This window comes from Urocitellus parryii, chromosome X (assembly GCF_045843805.1).
Source record: "Urocitellus parryii isolate mUroPar1 chromosome X, mUroPar1.hap1, whole genome shotgun sequence".
Classification (NCBI taxonomy): Eukaryota; Metazoa; Chordata; class Mammalia; order Rodentia; family Sciuridae; genus Urocitellus; species Urocitellus parryii.
In genome coordinates, this window is record NC_135547.1 from 47184130 (window position 1) to 47207859 (window position 23730).

General features: G+C 33.9%; 1 pseudogene; it reads left to right on the forward strand.

Moving 5' to 3' along the window:
* Positions 1-1967: 1967 nt before the first annotated feature.
* On the forward strand, positions 1968-23730 carry LOC113197080 (small ribosomal subunit protein uS5-like; annotated as a pseudogene).

A 23730-nucleotide genomic window follows, 5' to 3' on the forward strand; every position in this document is an offset into this window, starting at 1 on the left:
AGGTGAAGGTTTGGAGCAAGTATCCAAAATCAATACGAGGGCTGGGGCTGGGGCTCAGTTCCAGACGGCTCTCCTAGCATGCATTGGCACTGGGTTCAATCCTCAGCAACATATAAAAATAAACAAATAAAAATAAGGGCATTCTGTCCATCTACAACTACAATTAAAAAAAAAGAATCAATATGCATCAAAAACTCTTTACATGAAAGTATGTATTGTTTTCATGGAGTATATAGTTTCATAATATCATAATGAATAACATAGCTTTTCTAATACTGTGTAGTAGCTCTTTGGGAGAATTCCATGAATTTCTTATTTTCATGTTCTGCCTGACAGATATCTGTAGTGAAACTAGGTTTCTATTCTTGTAGTATTTAAAGTTTATTTGTATAGACTAATATTTTAAGTAGTCAATACTTAATCTGAAAGCATACATAAAATGTAATAACTAGTAATGATAAACTCTAATCATAAGATTTTCAGGTAACACAAATTGAATGTTGCTTGTAGGCTGCTTATTTAATACAAAATTCTAACATATAGTAAACAAGATTTTAGCTGTGAAAATTATCAAGAGATATAAAACAATACTAGAGAAAATTTCACATATATAGAGAGACATTATACAGGAAAACATTGATATTATTATCTGCTTCACTTTGTGGTTTTCATAAAAGAAACAAGAATTACCTTAATTGTTTAATTTTCTAGCTCATTCTTTAGAAAAATGACATTTCATTTTCATAAAACATAGTATGATTAAAAGTCTTCAATGCTAAATATGCATCATGATATATAATATGTGAATTAATATTTATAATATATAGTGACAGTATGTCAATAGAGGTATAAACAACATGTGCATCTTATATAAAAAAAGTTTTAAAATGAGTATTTGTGGGTGTTATGATTTAGATGAGAAGTATCTGTCAAAAGCTCACATGTGAGACAATTCAAGAAGGCTCAGAATGGAAGTGATTGAGTTTCGAGAGTCTTAACCCAATCTGCTGAGGGCCATTGCCAAGTAGGAATGATGCATCGAAATTTCCTTGCCAGCGTACCCCATGTTGCTTAGAGGACATTCTATGGGACATTGCATGTATGCTTTAGTAAGATGACCTTGCTCAAAGACCAGGGCGGATCCGGGTTTAGAGCTGATCAGGTTTGAGGAAGTTTCCAGCTCCTTGAGTTTAAGGCGTTCCCAGTTTAAGACAATATGGGTTTTAGGGAAGTTGGAGGTTGAAGATTATTGCTGCTGGGATTAGGGTGTTCTTGCTTCTTGTTCCCATTGAGTTCTCCTGAGATTCAAATGGGATTTGGAAAAAAGCCTCGTGGGGTAGGTGAATGGGCGGCAGATTTTGGATTTTCCGGAGAACGTGTTTGTAGAGGCCGGTGTGAGTTTGGGAATAAAGAATTGCTGTTTGAATCTACAAGGTGTGAGTGGCTCGTGATTCAGTGCCAAGCCGAGACATTGGCACCAATCAGTGAATTAATCCCCTGATTGGATTACCTGGGTGGTAACTGAAGGCAGGTGGGGCATGGCTGGAGGAAGTCAGGCACTGGGAATATGGCTTTGGGGTATAAATTTTATCTGGCAAGAGGAGATCTCTCTCTCTCTGCTGTTTATTAGATGAGCTGCTTCCCTCCAACACACTCTTCCACCATGATGTCCTGCCTCACCTTAAGTGCTGAAGAATGGAGCATTCTTTCTATGGACTTCAGTCTCTGAAACTGTGAAGACCGGAATAATCTTTTCCTCCCCAACAATTGTGCTGGTTGAGTTCTTTAGTCACAGCAGCAAGAAAAGGTGACTAAAACAGAAATTTGTACCAAGAAGTGGGGTCAATGCTGTGACTAAATTAACCATGTTGCTCAGAAACTTTTTGAGCTTTTTTGAATTGGTGGGAGAAATTTTGAGATGTTTAACAGTGTGAGCTGCAAGTGCTTTATATTGTTGTAAGAGTTTAATGGCTCTTTCTGATGGAAGAGCAGAAGACCAGAATGCTAATAGGACCATGGAAAGTGAAGATAGGGTTCAAGAGGATTCAGAGGAAAAGGATGACAAGAGACCATTCACGTTATGTTCTGCTTGAGAAGTTGTCTGCATTTTGCCCTTGTCCTGAGACCTTCTGAGAGGCTGATTTTAAAAGCCACCAGCTTCTTCATCTGGCAGAAGAAGTGTCTAGACAACATAGAGTTCAGGTGGTGGCATGGATATTGCTGGTGGCTTTTAGCCAAGTTTATTGTGATATTCAGTAATAGAAAACAGATCAGAGATATTAAAAAATTTGGACTTGAGACTGGAGTAAAATTGGGGCTTAGAAAGTTGGGCTTGTTAAAAACACCACTAAAGAAATGCTGAAGACTTTGCCCAGAGATAATGAGAAAGATGACTTGAGAATATCTCAGGAGCTGGCAAAACCACAACCATCTCAGACAAGGGAGTTAAAGTCAAAATATTCTTGAGAAGACACCAGTGGGAGTACAGTTCTTTATTTTTTTAATATTTATTTTTTAGTTGTAGTTGGACACACAATACCATTATTTATTTTTTTTTTATGTAGTTCTGAGGATCAAACCCAGGGCCTCCCTTATGTTAGGCAAGTGCTCTACCACTGAGCCACAACCCCAGCCCTGGAGTACAGTTCTTGCACAAGGGGAGCTAGAATTTTTTTTCAACATGCTCAGCTACCCAGGCACTCAGAGTCTTCTGCACTTAGGATCCCTGGAGGCTTGGTTACTGCTTGAGATGGAAGCAGGCCTTGCCATCAACTATGTGGTTCTTTTTCTGGAGAAATGTAGGAAGCTGAAGGTAGGTGATCATAGAAGCTTCCACCAAGATTTCAAATGAAGGCCTGGGATGCCAGGCAATGTGTAGTAGGGTTGAAGTCACTGTGGGCACCTTATGAGAGGGCAATTCATTGAGGTGTGAGGAGGAAGGCAAAGATGCAGAGGAGTCTACCAAGATTAAGAAATGCCAGTATTGTGGAATGCCCATTGAGAAAGGCTGCTGGAAACGCACTGAGACAAGGTCACTGGAGCTGCAACAAACAAGGCCACAGGGGTGGATCTACATAAGATCTTTGGAGAGAACATCATGAAGCCATGTGCTCCAGATGCCAGACACAAAACTGCATTACTTGCTTGCCCAGCTGAATTTTAGTCTTGTTTTGATCCTATTCATTCTTTCTATGCCTCTATTTTTGTAAATGAAAATGATTAATCTGTACCACTATATATTAGATTCTTGTAATTGCTTTTAATTTTACAGGAGCTCAAAATATGAGATTGCCTTGAGCCTCAGAGAAGACTTTGACCTTGAACTTTGAGCAATATCAAAACTCTGGAGACTATGACAACTCTAGGAATGGACTAAATATTTTTAGCATTGTTAGATGAGTTTGAGCTTTTGTGGACCAAGGGTCCAATGTTATGTTTTGGAAGTGAGAAAAGCTCACATGTGAGACAATTCAAGAAGGTTCAAAGGAGAAGTGATTGAATTGTGAGAGTCTTAATTCAATCAGTGAATTAATCCCTGATGGAATTAACTGAGTGGTAACTAAAGGAAAGTGGATGTGGCTGGAGGAGGTAGGGCATTGGGTGCATGGCTTTAGGGTATATATTTGTATCTGGCAAGAGAAGATCTCTCACTCCACTTTCTGATCATCATGTGACATGCTTCCCTCCAATACACTCTCCCAACATGATGTTCTGCCTCACCTTGAGTACTGAGGAATAGAGCCTGCTGTTTGTTTATGGACTGAGACTTCTGAAGCCATGAGCCCCCAAATAATCTTTTCCTCCCCTACAATTTTGCTGTTTGGACTCTTTAGTCATAGCAGCCAAAAAAGCTGACTAAAACATGGAATAAGCACATAGGTCAAGAAACAGAACATTGCCAGCACCTCAGACAATATCTATATCTATATATCTATATCTATATCTATATATATATATATATATATATATATATATATGTATGTATTTTTGCCAATCATACCGAAAACCACAATAAAGCATTTATGATAGTATTTTCTGTTTCTTTTATAAATTTCTACCTGTGGATGCTGCCCTGAAATGATTGTTACGCTTGCTTTTGAAACTTGAACCTATGAAAACACATTTTTTGATTTCTACTCCAAAAATAATGTTTATTTTTATGAGTGTATATTCCTTTTTTCTCTTCATAAATATTGTTTGTTATATTTATAAATGTTAGTTCTTAAAGTTATAGTTTATTAATTTCCACTATTATAAAATACTACATTTTATGAATATAATAAAATATCCTTATATTGTTTATGGACCTTCACATTGCCCACCAAGTTTAGGCAACGTGAACAATGCTTCTCTGAATATTCTTTTGAATGAATCCAAGTAATTATTCACATACATTTCTGTAATACTATATACCTATGAATAGAATTGATAAGTAAGTCTTCAGACATATGTCCAACTTTTCTAGATATTTTCAAAATCATTATATTAATTTTCCATCTTTGCAAGATATGTAGTGAGAACATATTAATTTTTCCTAATAATTCTCTTGTGGGGAGTTATTTATTGCAAGCATTAAATAATAGACTATGCTGCAGTAACAAATTAACCTTGAAACCACAGTGATTTAATGCAAATAAAGAAACTTAATTTTCATCTATGCCATATATTTTCTACAGATCAGTGTGAGTCTGCCCCACGGACTCATTCATGGATTCATCATGACAAATAATCTGAAACATGTAACTATACTGTATATATACTATATGACTTACAAATTAGTCACTGAAGGGAAAGGAAGGTATGCATGCAGTACATAAGCTTCAAATGGTCTCATGTATGTAATCCACATTATGGTGGAATAGATAAATGTTCCTAACATACCTGCAAAAGAATGCTGAAAAAATTTAAACCTATGAGATATTTGTTGAATACTATTGACTCTGCCACATGTAGCATACTTTCATTATTTTCACTTTTAAGATGCCTGGACTCCCATAGACATTCATAAAATTTAATTTTTTTGTGTATCTATATAATCAGTTTTGAAGTTTCTCTCAAGAAACTATAAATTCCTCATGCTATTTAACTTGCTCATAAATTAAGATTAATGCTGATTTAATTGAAAGGCAATTATTTATACCAAATACTACATAATTAGACCCAAGAGTTTATTTGCAATTGACAAACTTGGCTTTATATACAAAATCAAATCCTATTTTTACTATTATTGAAGTATACAAGTTAAAAAATACCCTGATTTTTCACATAAAATGTGAGAAGTTCAAAGTGGTTTACTGTGATTTTCAAAGCCCAACTATAGTCTTCTCTTTCACTAATCTGTTTTTCATTCCAAAATATCACACTGCTCCTTGCTTTACTTTTTTATATGATCACCAGATATCTTTATTGTTTTACATGTTTAAACATTACACTTTGACAAAATGCAAAAATTTCACAAGAATTGTTAATAAAATATCCATCATCACTCATAAAATAATAACAACAGATGTCAAATAATGGCAAAAACATCATTATCAACTTGATTAATTTGCATAAGAACTTGAATAAAAAATTTTAAAAACTGATGTATTTTGAGAGAACAGGAGTTTTCAGAATACCTGCTGTTAAAGACTGCCTACAAATAAGAGTGCTACAGAAGTGGTCCAAGCAATTAGGAAAAAAAAAAGTTGAAAAAAAAAAGCCAATAAAATAGCTTGCTTATTTCACGATTAGTACAAATCAGTTAAGCTAAATGAAAGTATAAAGAAAAAAATATGATTGTCAGTTATTGAACATAAAATAGATTGAAAAAAGCAATGGATTGCTACTTCAGTTCTTATGCTAAGTTTCATTGTTAAATGATTGTCTTTGGACTTTTTTGGCCTCACCCTATACTGGTGAGGCCTTGGGTTTAATCCCCATCACCACCAAATAAATAAATAAATGAACAAATAAATCCATAAGGGCCACTTTCAACTTCTAAAATCTCTACTATGTGTTATGGATTAAATAGTTTTGTTTCTCCTCCCCTTTCATATTCAAATGTTGAAATCTCAACATTCAATATAATGATATTAGGAGATAGGACCTCTGGGAAGTAGTTAAATCATGAATATAAAGACCTCATTAATGTATTAGTGACCATATCAAAGGGACTCAAGAAAATTTCTACTGCTCTTTTTGCCATATGAGGATACAATGAAATGATAGACATCTAAAATCTGGAAGATGGCGCTCATAGAAACCCACTATGCTGGCACCCTGTTTTTTTAATTCAAATTTTCATCTCCATTACCATTATGAATGGTAACATTGTGTTACCATTATGTTTCTATGTGTGTGTGTGTGTGTGTGTGTGTGTGTGTGTACATCCTGTTTTGTTTTGCTTATATAAAAATTATAAATAATATGAATTGACTCCCTGCTATGAAAGATAATTTTATCATTTATTCATTGCTGATTTTATCATTATGAATAAGTATACCTATTAAAATGCAAACAAAATTTAAAATATATGTAATCTAGTTTACTGTGAACCAAAATTAACTTGTCTTTCTAAGTATATCTGAGATATATAGAATTCAAATATGTAAGCAACTTTTGTGGTTCAATCCATTGCTACTTCAATATGGCAGATAATACGTATACTAATTTATAATGTGAAAATTATACATGTAGCTTGGATTGAAATATTTCTCACAGGTTGGGTGGGTTTAAATATAAAGATCCCACTTTATGTAAACTGCTATTTTTCAATTGCATGAATATGTATGTCTGGAATCATACACAAACTTTTCAAGAAAAAGTTGCTTCATCTTCCACTCAGGATTGCCTTGTAAACATTAAAATAGTAGCTTGTCTCCTTGTGACAGTCAGATTCTATACTAATACTTCATCTCAAATGGAAAATAAAAGCTTTGAAAAGGTATTAGGGATTTCTAAAATGAAAATTCAAAATGGTATATCTATGCATCTTGCAACTGAATGCATAAAGATGATAAAGACTGTTTTCAACTGTATAATAAATTTTCAATGTTAGTTAGGGGAATTTTAACACTTCACAGCCAAATACAATTTTAGTCTGTCTTAGAAGCAGCATTTTCTTACCAAGGAAAAACAAATTATGATATTTCAGAAAAAAATGAAGATGGCTTTTCTAAAAAAGATTTGAAGATAGATATTCCTCAACCAATTTAACAGAATATTAGGCCAAAATTAATATCATCACTACTTAAATTAAAGAGTGGATGAATTCTCACTGAGACAGATTCTTTAGCAGGAAAATTTTAAGTATCATAGATTGATTATAGAATGCATTCCTAAATATCTACAATAAAAATAAAAATTTTAAATTTGTATATAATTAATTTGTACACAAGAAGAAATAAAATGTTAAAATTAATCCAGGATATACACTAAAACCTATGTTTTATTGCTGATATTTTAAACCCTTGTGCTTTATACCCCACCAGTGAATAATAGTTGCAGGGCTTTTACATTATAGGAAAATTATTCTTTTAGTCTGTTAATTATTTAAACTGATTAGCACATTATGGCCAAACCTTTTTAAAAATGTGCATAAAAAATTAAAAGTAAGCAAAAAAAATATATTTGATGTATTGATGATATCTGCTTCATAAGTAATATAATTTAAGTAGGTATTTACCTTCAAAGTTATTATTTCATATATCTCTGCCAAAATGACTTTACAATCTGTGTCTTAAGGGCAACTACAATGTGAATCAGAAATTTATCATGAATATTTGGAGCTACACAAGTATTCTAGACTAATTTAATTTAGTATTGCTTAGCTTTAGGCTTGATATATATTTAAGACTTAGATTAATTTATGTAATATGTTTATCAACATTGCTTTGAAATGCATAAGCATCTTTAAATATTTTGTGTCAAACCCTTTTACAAGAACTAAACCCTTTACTTAGTAATTACTATTTCAGGTGAAGTTTGTGGACACTATTTTTATTTTTTTAAGTGATAAAATATAATAGTATTATTTCTATGTTAAATATAACAGATTTGAGGATCAGAGAAATTGTCTTATCCAACTTTGAATAGTAAATTAATTATAAATCCAGAATTTCAATACAGTTCTAACTGACCCCTAAATTCACTCTTTCCCTACTCCATTATCATACAATGAAAATAAAATTTCCTTAAATTCACTTAACTATTCCTTTTCTCTGTGTCATTTAAGTTTATCCATTTTATTGAGATACCCAAAGAACATTGTAGGATGGTCTAGTTGTGGCTTTTCTAGAGTTTGACTAGGTAATGCCTGTAATTGATTAGTCAGAAAAAGTCAACTAATACAAGAAAAAAAGGGTAAGTAATATTGCTTGGTCACAACTTGAATAGCAGAAACAAGTAAAGAAAATGCTTTCATTTCAGAATCAAACTAAATCTGAAAATAAGAAATTAGTTCACTTAGTTTACAGTATTAAGATCAGTTGTGAGGGGCTGGAGATGTGGCTCAGCGGTAGCGCGCTCGCCTGGCATGCGTGCGGCCCGGGTTCGATCCTCAGCACCACATACCAACAAAGATGTTGTGTCTGCCGAGAACTAAAAAGTAAATATTAAAAATTCTCTCTCTCTCTCTCTCTCTCTCCTCTCTCACTCTCTCTTTAAAAAAAAAAAAATCAGTTGTGAATACGTTTTCTTTTAAAATACACTAAAAGTGCTGGGCATGGCAGTGCATGCCTGTAGTCTCAGTGTAGTCCCAGTGGCTCAGGAGGCTGAGGCAGGAGGATAACAAGTTCAAAGCCAGTCTCAGCAAAAGTGAGACACTAAGCAACTCAGCGATACCCTGTCTGTAAATAATACAAAATAGAGCTGGCGATGTGACTCAGTGGCCAAGTGCTCCTGAGTTCAATCACCAGTACCAAAAAATAAAAATAAATAAATAAAAATAAAATACACTAAAAGTTTCTCTCTTTTTTTGGTTCCAAGAATTGAACACAATGACACTTAGCCACTGACATATCCCCATCCCTCTTTATTTTTTTTGAAACAGGGTCTCACTAAGTTGCTTAGAGATTCACTAAATTGCTGAGGCTGAATCTAAACTTGCTATTCCTCTGGCTCAGTCTCCTGACTTGATGGGATTACAGTTGTGCACCACCATGCCAAGCCATCTTGATTTATAATATGAACAGCTTATTGTCCTAAAGTTGATATGATAAAAATTTACTCAAATTACACCCTAGTAGAAATATAAGTTCCTCTGAGTTTAACTTCATAATAATTATATTATGAATATAATAATATGATAATTATATTATCACTGATGTTATTGAAGGAAATACAAGAATAGTAGATCTTTTTTTCAATATGAAAGGAGCTGTCTGTACTACACATAGTAATTAGAGTCAACAATATTTATGTTTTTAGATACTTTAGAAACTGTAAAATAATATCATTTGCTCAGGCATATGGAAACAGTTTTACAATATAGTTTGAAGGTATAATACAGGAAAGACCAAAATATATAATTCAAGTAGTCCTAACCAACACATCTATAGAATATTTGATAAACCACCAGGTGAATTTACTTTATTCTCAGCTTCTCATGATACTTTCTCCAAAACAAATCATATTGTAGGTAACAATGTAAGACTTAGTAAATAAAACAATGCTGCATTGCCTTGCATTTTATGGGAGCATAATGGATAAAGTTATACATCAATAGGGAAAACTATATAAACGAAATAAATACATGGAGGTTGAAAAATACAATTTTGAATGATGAATGTATCATAGAGGAAACTGGTGAGAAATCACAAAATTTCTAGAATCAAGTGAGAATAGTGATACAGCACAACATAAATTCTAGGACTCCATGAAAGTGATTTTGAGAGGAAAGACTATAGCTTTAAGTGCCTACATAAAAATTAATATAAAATAAATAAAATAAATTTTTAAAAATTTAAAAGCTCACAAATTATATATATATATATATATATATATATATATATATATATATATATATATATATATATATCAAGGTCCCAGAAAAAGAAATAAAAAACACACAAACTAGTAGAAGGAAAGACATAATTTATATACAAGCTCAAACTAATGCAATGGAGAGCAAATATAACAAACAGAGTTTGTTCTTCAAAAAACTAACCAAGTTTGTAATTTATTTTGCCTTATTAAAAGAAAGAGAGAGAAGACCCAAATCAATAAAATTAAAGACAAAAAGAAGATAGCAACACATACATCTCTGAAATTCAGAGAAGCATTAAGGAATGTTTTAATTTATATTCAAATAAATGAAACACAAACTAGAATGAATGAACAAATTTCTAGACACATACCACCTAAAATCTGAACCAGTATGATATGCAAAAGTTAATATATCAGTAGCAAGTAATGAGAATTCAAGCACTATACAAAGACTTCCAACAAAGAAAACTTCAGAACCAGATGGATTCCCACCTTCAGTCTACAATAACTTTAAAAAGAAACTAATGCCAATTTTCCTCAAATTATTTCAAGAAATTGGATGGAGGGCAGACTCCCTAACATATCATGTTCATATTAATATCAGTATCACACTGATAACAAGAAAAGATAAGGAACAATTACCAGCTACCAGCGACTGATATTCCAGATTAATATAGATTCAAAAATCCTAAATAAATATAAGCAGTTCATATTAAAAAACACATTAAGAAGAGTACATATCATGTTCAGGTTGGTTTCAATGCAGTGATAGAGAATATGTCAATTTATATAAATCAATATCAATATATATATATATATATATATATATATATATATATATATATATATATTAAACTCACATGATCATCTTAATAGATTCATTAGAAGGTTTTGAAAGACTCTAGCAATGTTCAAACTAAAATCATGGAAGAAAGTAAAGATATTTGCAATTGACCTCAAAATAATAAATGCTATATTTGACACTTCTAGAGACAATATCATATTGAATGGGGGAAAACTGAAGGTATTTCCTCCAAAACCATGAACAAGACAAGGATGTCCACTATTATCTCTCCTACTAAATATAGTACTCAAAGATTTAAACAAAGCATATAGGCAAAGAAGGAGATAAATATAATTCAAAAAGGAAAGGAAGAAGTAAAATGATCACTGTAAATGATATGATTCTATACTCAGAAGAGCCAAAAAATTAAACCAGAAATCTTCTAAAACTTATAAACAAATTCAATAAACTACCAGCATTAGAGTCAACTCACAAAAATCAATAAATTTTCTGTATACTAATCATGAATCTTCTAAGAAACAAATAAGGAAAATAGTCCCATTCACAATAGCCTCAAAAAATATTAAGATATCTATAAATAAACATAAACCAGGAGAAGAAATATCTCTACAGTTAAAATTTAAAAACACTGGTAAATTGAAGATAACTCCAGAAGATGTAAACATCTTCTATGATACATGTTCAGAATTAATATTGTTAAAATGACCATGTTATGGAAAGTGATATGCAGATATAATACAATATACACCAAAATAACAATGATATTCCTCACATAACTAGAAGAATAAGAAAAAAGAAAGAAATCATTGTAAAGTACATTTAGAAGAATAAAAGACACAAAATAGCCAAAGCAATTCTGAACAAAAAGAACAATACTAGAGGCATTGTGACACACAATTTCAATTTACACTATAGAAGTATAATAACAAAAATCACATTTTAATAATATAAAATTAGACATGCCAATCAATGGTATAGAAGATACAAAGTCAAAACCACACCGATAAAATTGTGGAAAACATACAGTGAAGAAGTCAGTCTTTTTTTAATATTCATTTTTAGTTTTAGGTGGACACAATATCTTTATTTTGTTTTTATGTGGTGCTGAGAATAGAACCCAGTGCCTCACACATGCTAGGCAAGTGCGCTACCACTTGAGCCACATCTCCAGCACCAGAAGCCAGTCTTTTTTAACAAATGGTTCTGGTAAAGGTGGTTATACACATGTAGATAAATGAAAACAGTTACCATTTAGTGGTGCTGGGTTCATTGTCTCCTTTCAGCAAAGAATTGAAGAGCAAGACACAGGAATAGCAAGAAAGAAGTAGGTTTATTGCAAAAGAGAGATACAGACTTCTTCGAAAAGAAGGGGCCCTGGAGCTGGGAATCCAGTGGGGAGTTTGGTTTGTTATGTTTATGGTCTCTGCAATATCTTCCTTTCCTTATCGCCTCCCCTGTTCATACATTTCCTACTATTATTGATTGTTGACCCCTCTGTCCATGCATCTGTTTAGGTTTTTATGTTGGGCCCCCATTTTTGGAGCATGAGTACAGAAGTGTCTTTCTGATTGGTTCCCCTGCTTGTGTTCACAATCACTTTTGTCAAGCAGGAAGTTGACCTCATCAGAAGACTCTCTCCTGCCTCCAACCTCCTCACTTACTATTTTGACCTGGCTGCCTAAGCCCTTTTATACCTATCTAAATACCCCCCTCACTGTATATCCCATATATTGTTGAGAGTTGGGGCAATGACTACTCTAGCTATTTCTGGCTGACAAAGGGCATCATTGGAGTAACTGGGATATCATTCTGAGGAAGGTCTAGGGTAAGTGGGAAGCAGCAGCTCACATATTGAGAAGAAAATTTATCTGGTGCCTTTACACAAGCAAGTTTACCCAGGGCTTCTCAAGTTGGACTTCAGTTATGGGAGCCATAAAGGAAACCCTTGGGATCTGTCATCGGGAACTTGAAGAAGCTGGCCTTGATCCCTTCAGGTTCCAAGGACATCTAGTCTTCCAGTGTTTTCCCTGACATAAAGGAGAAGGTCCAGGAGGCAGTCCAATAGGTGGTTGATGCCTGTGGTTACCACCCTTTTTGATATGTCTTTCTTTTTACAAGAGAAACAGGAGATGAAGAAGTACTCCTGGTCAAATTCTCACATGGCTGCCATCAATACTTCATGTCTTTGGTTCTTTTTTTATTTGTTTTAATTAGTTACACATGACAGTACAATGATCTTGACATATCATACATTTGAATCAGATGGGATATAATTTCTCATTTTTCTGAGTGCACAGGTTGCAGAATCACATTGGTCATGCAGTCATGTATATACCCACAGCAATAATAATGTGTATTCTATTCTGCTGTCCTTCCTTTCACCCCTTCTCCTCCCCTCCCCTCCCATCACTTCTCTCTACCCAATCTAATGTGACACACTTTTTTTTTTTTAATTCTCCTTTTCTAGGTCCCTATTATAAAAGACTATTGTAGCTGCTAGGACTAGTTGGTCAAAGATTTGTTTGGTAATACAGCTAGTTTTTGGAGCCTCTTCCATATGTCTGGAGCAGATTTGGCCAAAAATTTATGTTTAAGGATGATTTCTTCTATCTGTGTCCCTGGCTTAATATTAGTGTGTTTGGTAATGGTCTCCTGGAGCCTCTGTAGAAAGGTTACTGGTGGCTACTTTTCCTCTTTAATTACAGTGGCAATCTGGGCATAATTGAAAGACTTAAGTTGGGCCCTCCTCAATCCTTCTAACACATAGTATATAAAGTGACATTCATCCCATTTATCTTTATCTCTGTCAACATTCCGGGTTGATTCAGTAAGGGGAACTGCCTGACTCTCCCTGGGGATGTCCCAAATGTTGTCAGCCATGGTTACTTTCCCTCCCACTGTAGTATAGCAGTTGTCTTCTCTTTCAATAGCCTTTTTTAAGAGCTCCTTTTTTCCCCAAAGAAGTTATACTTAAAAGCAACATAATATCTTTCCATGATAAGTTATAAAGATTTGATAACTGCTGGAAATTTTGAAGATATTGTTCTGGGTTTTCACTGTAGTGCCCTAAGACTTTTTTATGTCCTTTAATAAAGTTAATGAAAAAGGGAAATGTACTATTTCAGGTCCAACCCTCTCCCTCACATTGCCCTGAGAGGAAACATGCCCTGAACAGCAGATTTCCTAGCAACTCTGGGATCACAGATGAAGTATGTCCCTGGATAAAGAGGGCAGGGATCCAATCCTTTTAAATTGGGATATAAAAGGGAAGCAGTCTTATCACCTACTTTTCCTTCAGTTGGAGCTGAGGGGATTTTCTGTTTATCTGGTTAAAGTCCCCTTTCCTCTGTCAATAAGTTTTTCAGTTCTGGGATTTGATGTCTGGCTTAGAGCAACAGACTGCTGCTAGTGTCAAAGTGTCAAGCTTGCAATTCTTTGCTAGTTCAGAATGAAATTTTATATCTCTTAGATAAAAGAACAATTGAACATACAGTACTTCATTTAGGTTCTACTCAACTGAAGCCAGGCATCAATGCAAAAGAAGATCAAAGATTTTCTCTTTAATTGGGGTGTCCAAATTATTCCAGTTTTTGAGCAGACAGGAGAGAGATGAGCCTTGTGGGATTTTGGAAGAGTTGGAACTCAGCTGGAAACAAAAAGAAAGAAGATGTTTTAATGAGGGCTGCCCAATCCCAACCATCACTGTTTTTACAAAACTGGAGGTGTGTCTCTGGCCTGCAACTTGAGTATACTGGCTTGGTCCAGAATCTATCTGAGGAGGACCATGTCCAGGGAGGGACTAGTCAACCTTCCCCATGGCCTGCAATCCATATCCCTTATATTTATTTTTGCAACCCAGATATCTCTAGTGCTTTCATTCCAGGAAAGCATGTAATCCCCACCTTATTCCTGTTAAAAAAAAAAAAAAAAAAAAAAAAAACAAAAGATTCAGAATTCTCAGGAGAACAATAATCTGGAGGAGAGGCATTTACCTGTAAGAAGATTTATTCTGTAGTCTCCGAGGTAGGTAGGGAGAGTTGCCTGAATTAGGAATATTAGCATATTTTGATAAGATGAAGCTCATTTTCTAAACAATCTATATTGAAAAACAATCTACATGGCACTGAAATAAAAGAAGCAGAAATAATTTTTTAAAAATATTTTTTTAGTTGTAGTTGGACACAACAGCTTTATGTCATTTATTTTTTTATGTAGTGCTGAGGATCAAACCCAGCACATTGCATGTGCTAGGTGAGAGCTACTGTGGGAAGCCATCCTCGCACGTGATTTGAGTTACCTCCCTGGCTGGGTGAGAGGTGCTTAGACAACTTTGTCAGAGCCTTCCCCACCCTGTCCCAGGTACGAGGGCTTGTCCGTGTGGAGGTGTGCCTGGCCACTGACTGGAAGACCAATCACTGACCCTGACCTTGGAATGCTGGCCCCCTCGACCTTCATTGGATGGGATTTTCCCTTGAATTTTTTGTTCCCCAATAAAAGCCTGGCGTACTTTCTCTCTCTCTCTCTCTCTCTCTCTCTCTCTCTCTCTCTCTCTCTCTTGCTAGCCTCTTGTGTAAACCTCGCCACCACATTAGGTGGCTGGAGGCAGGAGCTAGGAGAAGACGTCTACAGAGCTGGGCATTAAAGGTAATGAGAGTATGTCTCTTTAATTTTAAAACTCTCTAGTTAATTTCTATGCTTCGAACCTCTTTTATGAAGCTTGCATGCTGGTCGCGCGGCAGACTCTACAGCTTATCCAAGCCGCTCCCCCCAGATTTTTTAAATATTTATTTTTTAGTTATAGGTGGACACAACATCTTCATTTTATTGTTGTGTGGTGATGAGGATTTAACCCAGTGCCCCATGCATGGTAGGTGAGCACTCTACCTCTGAGCCACAACCCTAGAACCCCAAAAATTTTTAAGAAAATAATTTGTGTTATTTTATAGCTGAAAGGAATAAAGTTAAAGTTAGAAATGTTCATAGAAATGAGACAGTATACAAAATTACCAGATCGTCAATCATGAAAGACCTTTTTTTTTTTTTAACTATGACATTGGTTGGAATACAAATTGTCAAATGGTCAATGTAGGGTTCATTTTCTGTAGATATTAAAAGTGTATATTTGGGAATTTTCAGTGTGTTCAGAACTATGAGAAATAGATTTATTTCTGATATAAATTATCAAATCTCAAGTATCCTGTTACACTAGCACAAAACTGAGTAAAATGTATGTGAAATACAGATCTATATTTTGCTTATTTATTCTCCAAATGATGGATACCTAGGCTTTTTTTCAGCTTTTAGTTTTTGAGCTTATCTTCAGATATTTGTAACCTTTTGCAGTTGTCAGATTTCCATCACTATAATAAAATACTTGAGATCATTAACTCGTAAAAAGTAAAGTTTTACTGTTTTTGAAGTTATAGCTCATGGTAGGACAGACCCACTGTTTGGGGCCTCTGATGAGCATGCCAGATGGCAATGGTGGAAAAAGCACAGTGATGCAAACTGTTCACTTCATGTCTAGGAAGCAAAAGAGGAAAGAAGCAGGACTAGAGTTCTATACTGTGCATACCTCAGTGGCCTAGAAACCCCTAACAAGGCCCTCCCTGGTAAATACTACATCATTTCCCAGTAGCATCTCTGTGGAGACCAAGTGTTTAACATATGGGGGGCATTATAGATGGAAACTAGCACTATTCACAAGTATCTTGCTGTAAAAGGCTAATATCCATTGCTCAATTTTCTTTTTTTTATGATGATAATGTTTTCAGTGAGTTCCAAAATTTTTCATCAAATATAATATTTGTACTTTTCAGTTATAGAATTTGGAAATATCATCTCCTATTCTTTCTTAACTTTTTCTGTGGTATCCTTTATGAAAAAGAAATCCTAAAATGATATAGGATGCATTGACAGATTTTCTGACATTTATCAATTACTGCATAATTAATTATTATGAATTATTTTTTATACAGGAGTAGATTAGCTATTCCAAACATCTGATTACATTGTTGTTGTTTTTTTTTTTTTTCTAATGATCTGGCTACTATAGTAAGAACAATGGCTAAGCTCTATGTGCAAAAGGAAGATTATCCAATGGAATGAATTGGATAGGAGTTATTTTAGGCATATTTTCAAGCAATCTCACATATTCCTTTTCCATTCCTCATTATATTTCATAATAATTTCAATATATCAAGTTGTTTTATTTCATAAAGAAGTCTTCCCAAATCACATCCATCAACAAAGATTTAGTTGCAAGGAGTATAAGACAAGAATGTAATATAAACAAATAAACAAAAATGAAACACACATACATATATATTTGTATTATCAAGATAACCACATGTACCACCACATACAAAGAAAATAATAGAATGTCTTCTAGAAATTTCCCTTGAAAGATTAGAAGATTGAACTTTTACCTCGTGTCTTCCATCCTCCAGTTTTTGAGGGTCATCACAGGCAGTTCAATTCCTTCCATCCTTTAGGTTACACTTGTATGCATCGTATGTTAACAACAGGAACAACTAGAAGAAATTCTTAAGCTAGTAACTTTTAGTGTAAACTGAACCTGAGATCACACTTGGGGAGGTGGCAAGTAGCTCCAGGTTACCTATTCTAGTAACTTGTTTTTTGTCTTCTAGAACTGCCCAAATCAAATATTGAATATACCATGGTTTGCTGCTATAATATTAAAATAGATTATTCATATGCTCCTAAGATCTTATAGCTTAATTAACCTGACAACATTCAGCTCAAAATAATGAACTCGTGGTTGATACCTTGTGGTCAGGCACTCTATAATATAGCTGCTTTCAATTACAAAGCAGTTCTTTGTTTTATAAGTCAGAATCTTTCTCTGGAATCTGAGGATTATGCACTGTAACTGTTCTATTTGCTTATTATAGGATAGTTTACAGTCTTTCCTTCCCGATGGTTCATCCTAGGGCCATTAGATTAACAGAATCATATGATCCAAGTATGTTTTACTCACTTCTTTATCTAATGTGAACAAAAGACCTGACAACAACAATCAAAAGAGGAAAACTTTTTTGGGGGGCTCTAGATACTCAACTCCATTCCTCAGGGATGAAGGCAAGGCAGAACATCATAGCAAGAGTTTGGTGGAAAAAAGCAGATAGGGACATGGCTTCAGGAAGAAGAAAGAGACTAAGCTCAAATCACAAATATATGCCCAAATGGCACACCCCCAATGACACACTGCCTCCAGCCACACCCTACTTGCTTTCAGTTACCACTTAGTTAATCCATATCAGGGGATTGATTCACTGATTGATTCAATACTCTCATAACCCAATCATTCCACATTGAAACCTTCCATTTTCTTACACATTTTTATTAGGTGGGACACCTAATAAAAATCATAACAAAGTTCCAGGCCAACTTGTGTTATATTATGGATCTTCTATTAAAATGTCTATTCTTCTGAATCCCTTTCAAAGCCAAACACCTACAAGACAACCTGATTAATGTATTTTATCCATAAGCCTAATTGTGGTGTATGTTATCTTCAAAATCCAAATAGACCTACCAAATGCTATGCTTATTTTGTCATACTAAAATCACCAAAATCCCTTTTGGATTATATTATAAGAATGATGTAGTTAAATACACCCAAACAAAGACAATACATATGTACTGTTGCCTTTTTCAAATAATAGTAATCTAGTTTTATCCCTTTCATTAATAAAAACTGAAAAGTAAGTACATCCGACTTCTGACTAGTTGCCACCATGTGCCAGAGTCCATTTTAATCTTGTTCAGTGTTTCATCTCTAGCAGAGGTGTACAGTTGAGACTACAACATTATTAAGTGTTTTGTGGTCTGTCATCATTTGTCAACCACTATCTGGTTTTATAAGGGGCAAAAAAATTGAATAAACTGATTATATAGCTAAATAGTGGGGTCTATCAGTTTTATATCATTTAAAACTGGAGGGTGGCATATACGTCTGAAATTTTACTGTGTATTTACTATTGGTCCTGATTTATTTTATCACATAAGGGAAGCAGTTTGAGAAATTCAAGGAAATGATATGAGATTTCTGTCAGCTGCTAAGTATATTAATCTCAATTTTGCGTGTGGATACTGGATAAATGACCAATAGTGTGTCCATGGAAATATCAAGTTCATTGTAAAACAAATTTAGACAAAGATTACATTTATCACCTAACTTTTATAACCTCACACTCCACTCTACATGAACAATTGTAATGGAAGTTGGGGTTCCAGGTTTCAGTATCAGCTTAGATCTTTATATTGTAGGCCTCAAAAGGAATGGGTAATTTACCTTGCTCTTACTCATTTTTTTTAGCATGGTTATATTTTTTATTTGTTCATTTTAGATATGTGTTCCTTTGAGGAAGGAATGAGGAAGTATTTATTAAAATATGTAAAATACAATGTCACTAACTTTATTCAAGCAGAGGTAGACTTCCATTCACATAATGGGCATAGGATCCAAGAACTGTTTTAGTCTCTAGGCACTGTAAGAGATTGTGATTTTCCACTTTGGTGGTTGACATAAGCCTTCTGCTTTCCAGTTCTTGATTTTATGTGATTAGACCAATCAAAAAACACCTGAGTTGGCTGCTTATTTATCTCATCCTTAGGTCTATTTTGCATTGCCATAAATATCTGTAGGCTAGTGTGCTTTTATTGTCACTTTGGGTTTCATGGTAGTTAAGCTTTCCTAGCCTCTGATAGTACAATGTCCACATGTAGTCTCTAATTTTCCAGAAACCTATCATTTCCAGTGGAAAAAACAAAGGGGGGAGGGAGCCACATTTCTTAGCATCCACTCTCACTGGGGTCAAGTATCCATTAAAGAGTCTCAGAAATGACAGTTTGCTTAATATTGGTATATTCCCTTTTTTTTTCTGTTCTGAAAGACGTTTTGTTTGTTCGTTTTCTGGATCTTTAAGGAAACTGGTCAGCTGCTAATTTCTCTGAACTTGTTTATTTAATCCATTCTGATATGTATACTTCTAAGACTGTTCCAGCATTTTTACCTTGTTTATGCAATGATTACGTTCAGTCATCAAGAAGTCCTTCCATCACCATATTAAGGCATGTTCCAGGCATTCCTTCTAGGGTATTAGATATAGCGTTATTTCAAAACAACTAGTAGAAAGGATTTTGAGTGTGTCAAACAAATAAATATTAAATGTGTGAGGTGATGGATGAACAAATTATCCTGATCTGACCATTACATATTATATCCATATTGAAATGTTACACTGCATTCCATAAATATGTATAATTACTGTGTCAACTAATAATTTTAAAAAGTATATATTTGAAAAGAATCCTGTATGACGAAAGAGTGACTTCATTTCTGTAAATATTTTCCCATTCAGACATAGAGTCCAGCCCTGCTAACCCAATCCCCTCAAAATTGATGTTAACATATATTTACCCCCTTGCTGGTGGTATATGTTCTCCACTTCATTTTGAGAATAAACTCCTCCTGGAGCATTACAAAGGGAATAGGGACTTGATTCATCAGGGGAAAATCATACAAATTTCTCTGAATTTTCTTCTGAAGCATGAAAAATTTATCCTTCTGTTCCCATTCTCCATTGGCTAAGAACTTTTCTAAAGGCATAAACTTCCCTGTTCTTCCAGGCTTTGCATTCCTACAGTGCAGTGGGTACTAGTGAGAGTTAGATAAGGCCCTGAGTTGGAAAACTGACATGAAATATTTGCTTGATATGAGACACTGCTAGTTCACACTGAACTCACATGAAACTGTACATTACAAAAACACCTAAAGGCATCTACTATACTACATTTATTATTCTATTCTTATAGTAACAATTTTTCCTTAGATTTTATTTCCAAGTCGATATTTTCAGTCTTTTCAACTCTTTATTCTCAACCTGTACCTCCAATAGTAAATTGGAACTTTTATCCTAAAATTTAGACTTAGATCAAGTAGGTTTCTACTTCTTGGGATACATTGCTCCATAGCTCTCTCAAGTTCCTGTAGGTCATGAAAACAGAGGCACTAACATTTTGTTTCAGATTATCTTTTTAAGAATTGTTATATAGTGAAGAGACTTGGAAGATAAATGTACTGCTTTTTCTGTGGAATATAAGAATGTTTGAATTTTCCAGACTTAAAATAACTTTCCTGGGGCTGGGGTTGTGGCTCAGCAGTAGAGAGCTTGTCTAGCATGTGCAAGGCACTGAATTCTATCCTCAGCATCACTAAAATAAATTAAAAAAATAAAGGCTTTGTGTTCAAGTACAACTAATTATATATATATATATATATATATATATATATATATATATATCTTTGTTATAAAACATCCCATTGTAAATACAAGCATTATCTAGTTCTCTTTGTATTTCTTAGTGGGAACTGAGCTTCAAAGAACTAACACAAGAAATTGCTCATGCTCTTGCTACTGTTATAACTCTATGTAAAAAGTCCTTTGTTTATGTCTCAGATGTCTTTTTTTTAAGAATTTTTTTAAATATTTTATTTTTTAGTTTTCGGCAGACACAACATCTTTGTTTGTAGGTGGTGCTGAGGATCTAACCTGGGCCGCACGCATGCTAGGCGAGCGCGCTACCGCTTGAGCCACATCCCCAGCCCCCGTCTCAGATGTCTTGTATCTTCTTCCAATATGTATAAAATTATGACAGACTAATTTGTGAGCTAGTTAGGTAAAAAAATTACAGCCCCTCCAAAATTCTTTATACTGATTAAAAATTTTGGATAAAGGGTAATATTTTTAAGAATATATTAGTGACATCCAGTGGACAAGTCTATACATTATATATTTATATATATAAAGATAATGAAATGGGTTTGTTATTCTATTTATAAATAGTTTAATAAACCAACAATGAATAATACATATAAATTATGTACTGAGGGCAATATTTCATAAAGCAGCCAAAACTTTAGATACAAATATTCTTGTTCTAAAATACAAATATCCAAAACAAATTTTGGAATCCTGAAAAGCAAAATGTAAAATTTCACACTTTAAACTTGGAGTAGATAGGTAGCAACATATTAATATCATTGATAATTTTAATTTAAAGGTGAGAATAGATTATTTTCTTTAGCTTGACATTATTTTAAAATTTTATCCAAGTATTAATAAATATTCTGTTTTAAGCCTTTGAAATATTTTTAATGACTATTTTTTTTTAGTTTTCAGTGAGCATAATATATTTATTTTATTTTTATATGGCATTGTGGATCACACCCAGTGCCTCATGGATGCTAGGCCAGTGCTCGACCACTGAGCCACAACCCTGGCGCAACCCTTTAAAATATTAACTGATCATTATTACCCCATCCATAAGAACTATCTTCATATTTCATTATATAATCTTAGGTTACTTTCTATCCTTATATAATTTCGCAAGATTTTAGTCTCATTAAATAAGTAAAAATTTACATTTGTATTTCTGAAGTATGCACTCATTTTAAAAATAAATTAATCAGAGAAGACTGATTAATTAGCCCCAAAATAGAAATATTTCTTGAGATATTCAATATTTCATCATCTGTGACAATATTGTGATATAAAAATCATTATATATTGTATAAATGTTTTAAATGTGTACAGTTTAGGTAAACACATGCAGTAAAGCAAGATAATACCAGTTATTAAATATGTCATTATTTGCATATGAATAGAAACAAAATCCCTATTTTTAAATTCTATTGAGTAGTGTGCTCGATAATAAATAAATATAATCCCAGATTATATTAGTCTTAAAAAAAATATTGTAAGTACAAATTCACTTGACTTTCAACCTCAAGCTTTCAATTCAACAGCAAGCAGCAAGGCAGAAAAAAAGGCTCTTGAAATATATATATATATATATATATATATATATATATATATATAGAGAGAGAGAGAGAGAGAGAGAGAGAGATAGATATAAATAGATATAGATAGATATATAGAGATATAGATGAAAATAAATAATTTTAATATTCAGAATCAATATAGAAAATAAAATTTTTATGAAAAAATAAAATGAACGAAAACTGGACATAAAAAATCTCACTGAAAATGAAAAGAGACAGTTAACAAATTATGAACACTAAAAAAAATAAGTATAATATATTGCACAAGCTTGTTAGCTTTATGCAGATATTGATTTTCCCTATCCATTTAGGAAGATGTGTAAATATATAATCAGTAAGAAACAAATTCTGCAGTATGTTTGTGAATATTTATTTTCATCTTATATGTGCATTACTTTACACTTGAGCCTGTTTATCTTATTAAGTGATAAATCTGTAATATTTTGTCCTTCCAAGAGGAAAGGTGGATTATAAGATTTAATATTAAAATGTCCACTTGATAAAAAAATTCACTTTAAAAATTTTGTATGATACTATCAAATAGTTTACAATTTGATTTTGATAAGGTAATCACATAGTAGCAATGCAAAAAATTTAACCCAGGTTCAAGGCTTTTGTAGCTATCAGGGAATAAAATGGCCATATTTGACTGGGAGTGAAGTTCTCCAAGGAGCTAGCCACTGCTATCCCAGTGGTCATCAATCTGGCCAACCTCTCCATTGTTTCTGTGCAGAGAGGCTACTGGGGGAAGAAGATTGACAAGCCCCACACTGTTGCTTGCTAGGTGACAAGACATTGTGATTCTGTGCTGGTGTGGCTCATCACTCAGCACTGGCATGTCTCAGGCCCTATTCCCAAGAAGGTGCTATTGATGACTGCTGTACTTCTGCCAGGGGCTGGACTGCCACTTTGGGCAATTTTGCCAAGGCCACCTTTGATGCCATAACCAAGACTTATGATTATTTGCCCCCAATCTCTGGAAAGAGACTGTATTCACCAAGTCTCCATATCAAGAATTCACCATTTTGTGAAAACTCACAACAGAGTCTCTGTACAGTGGACTCAGGCTCCAGCTATGGCTACAACATAG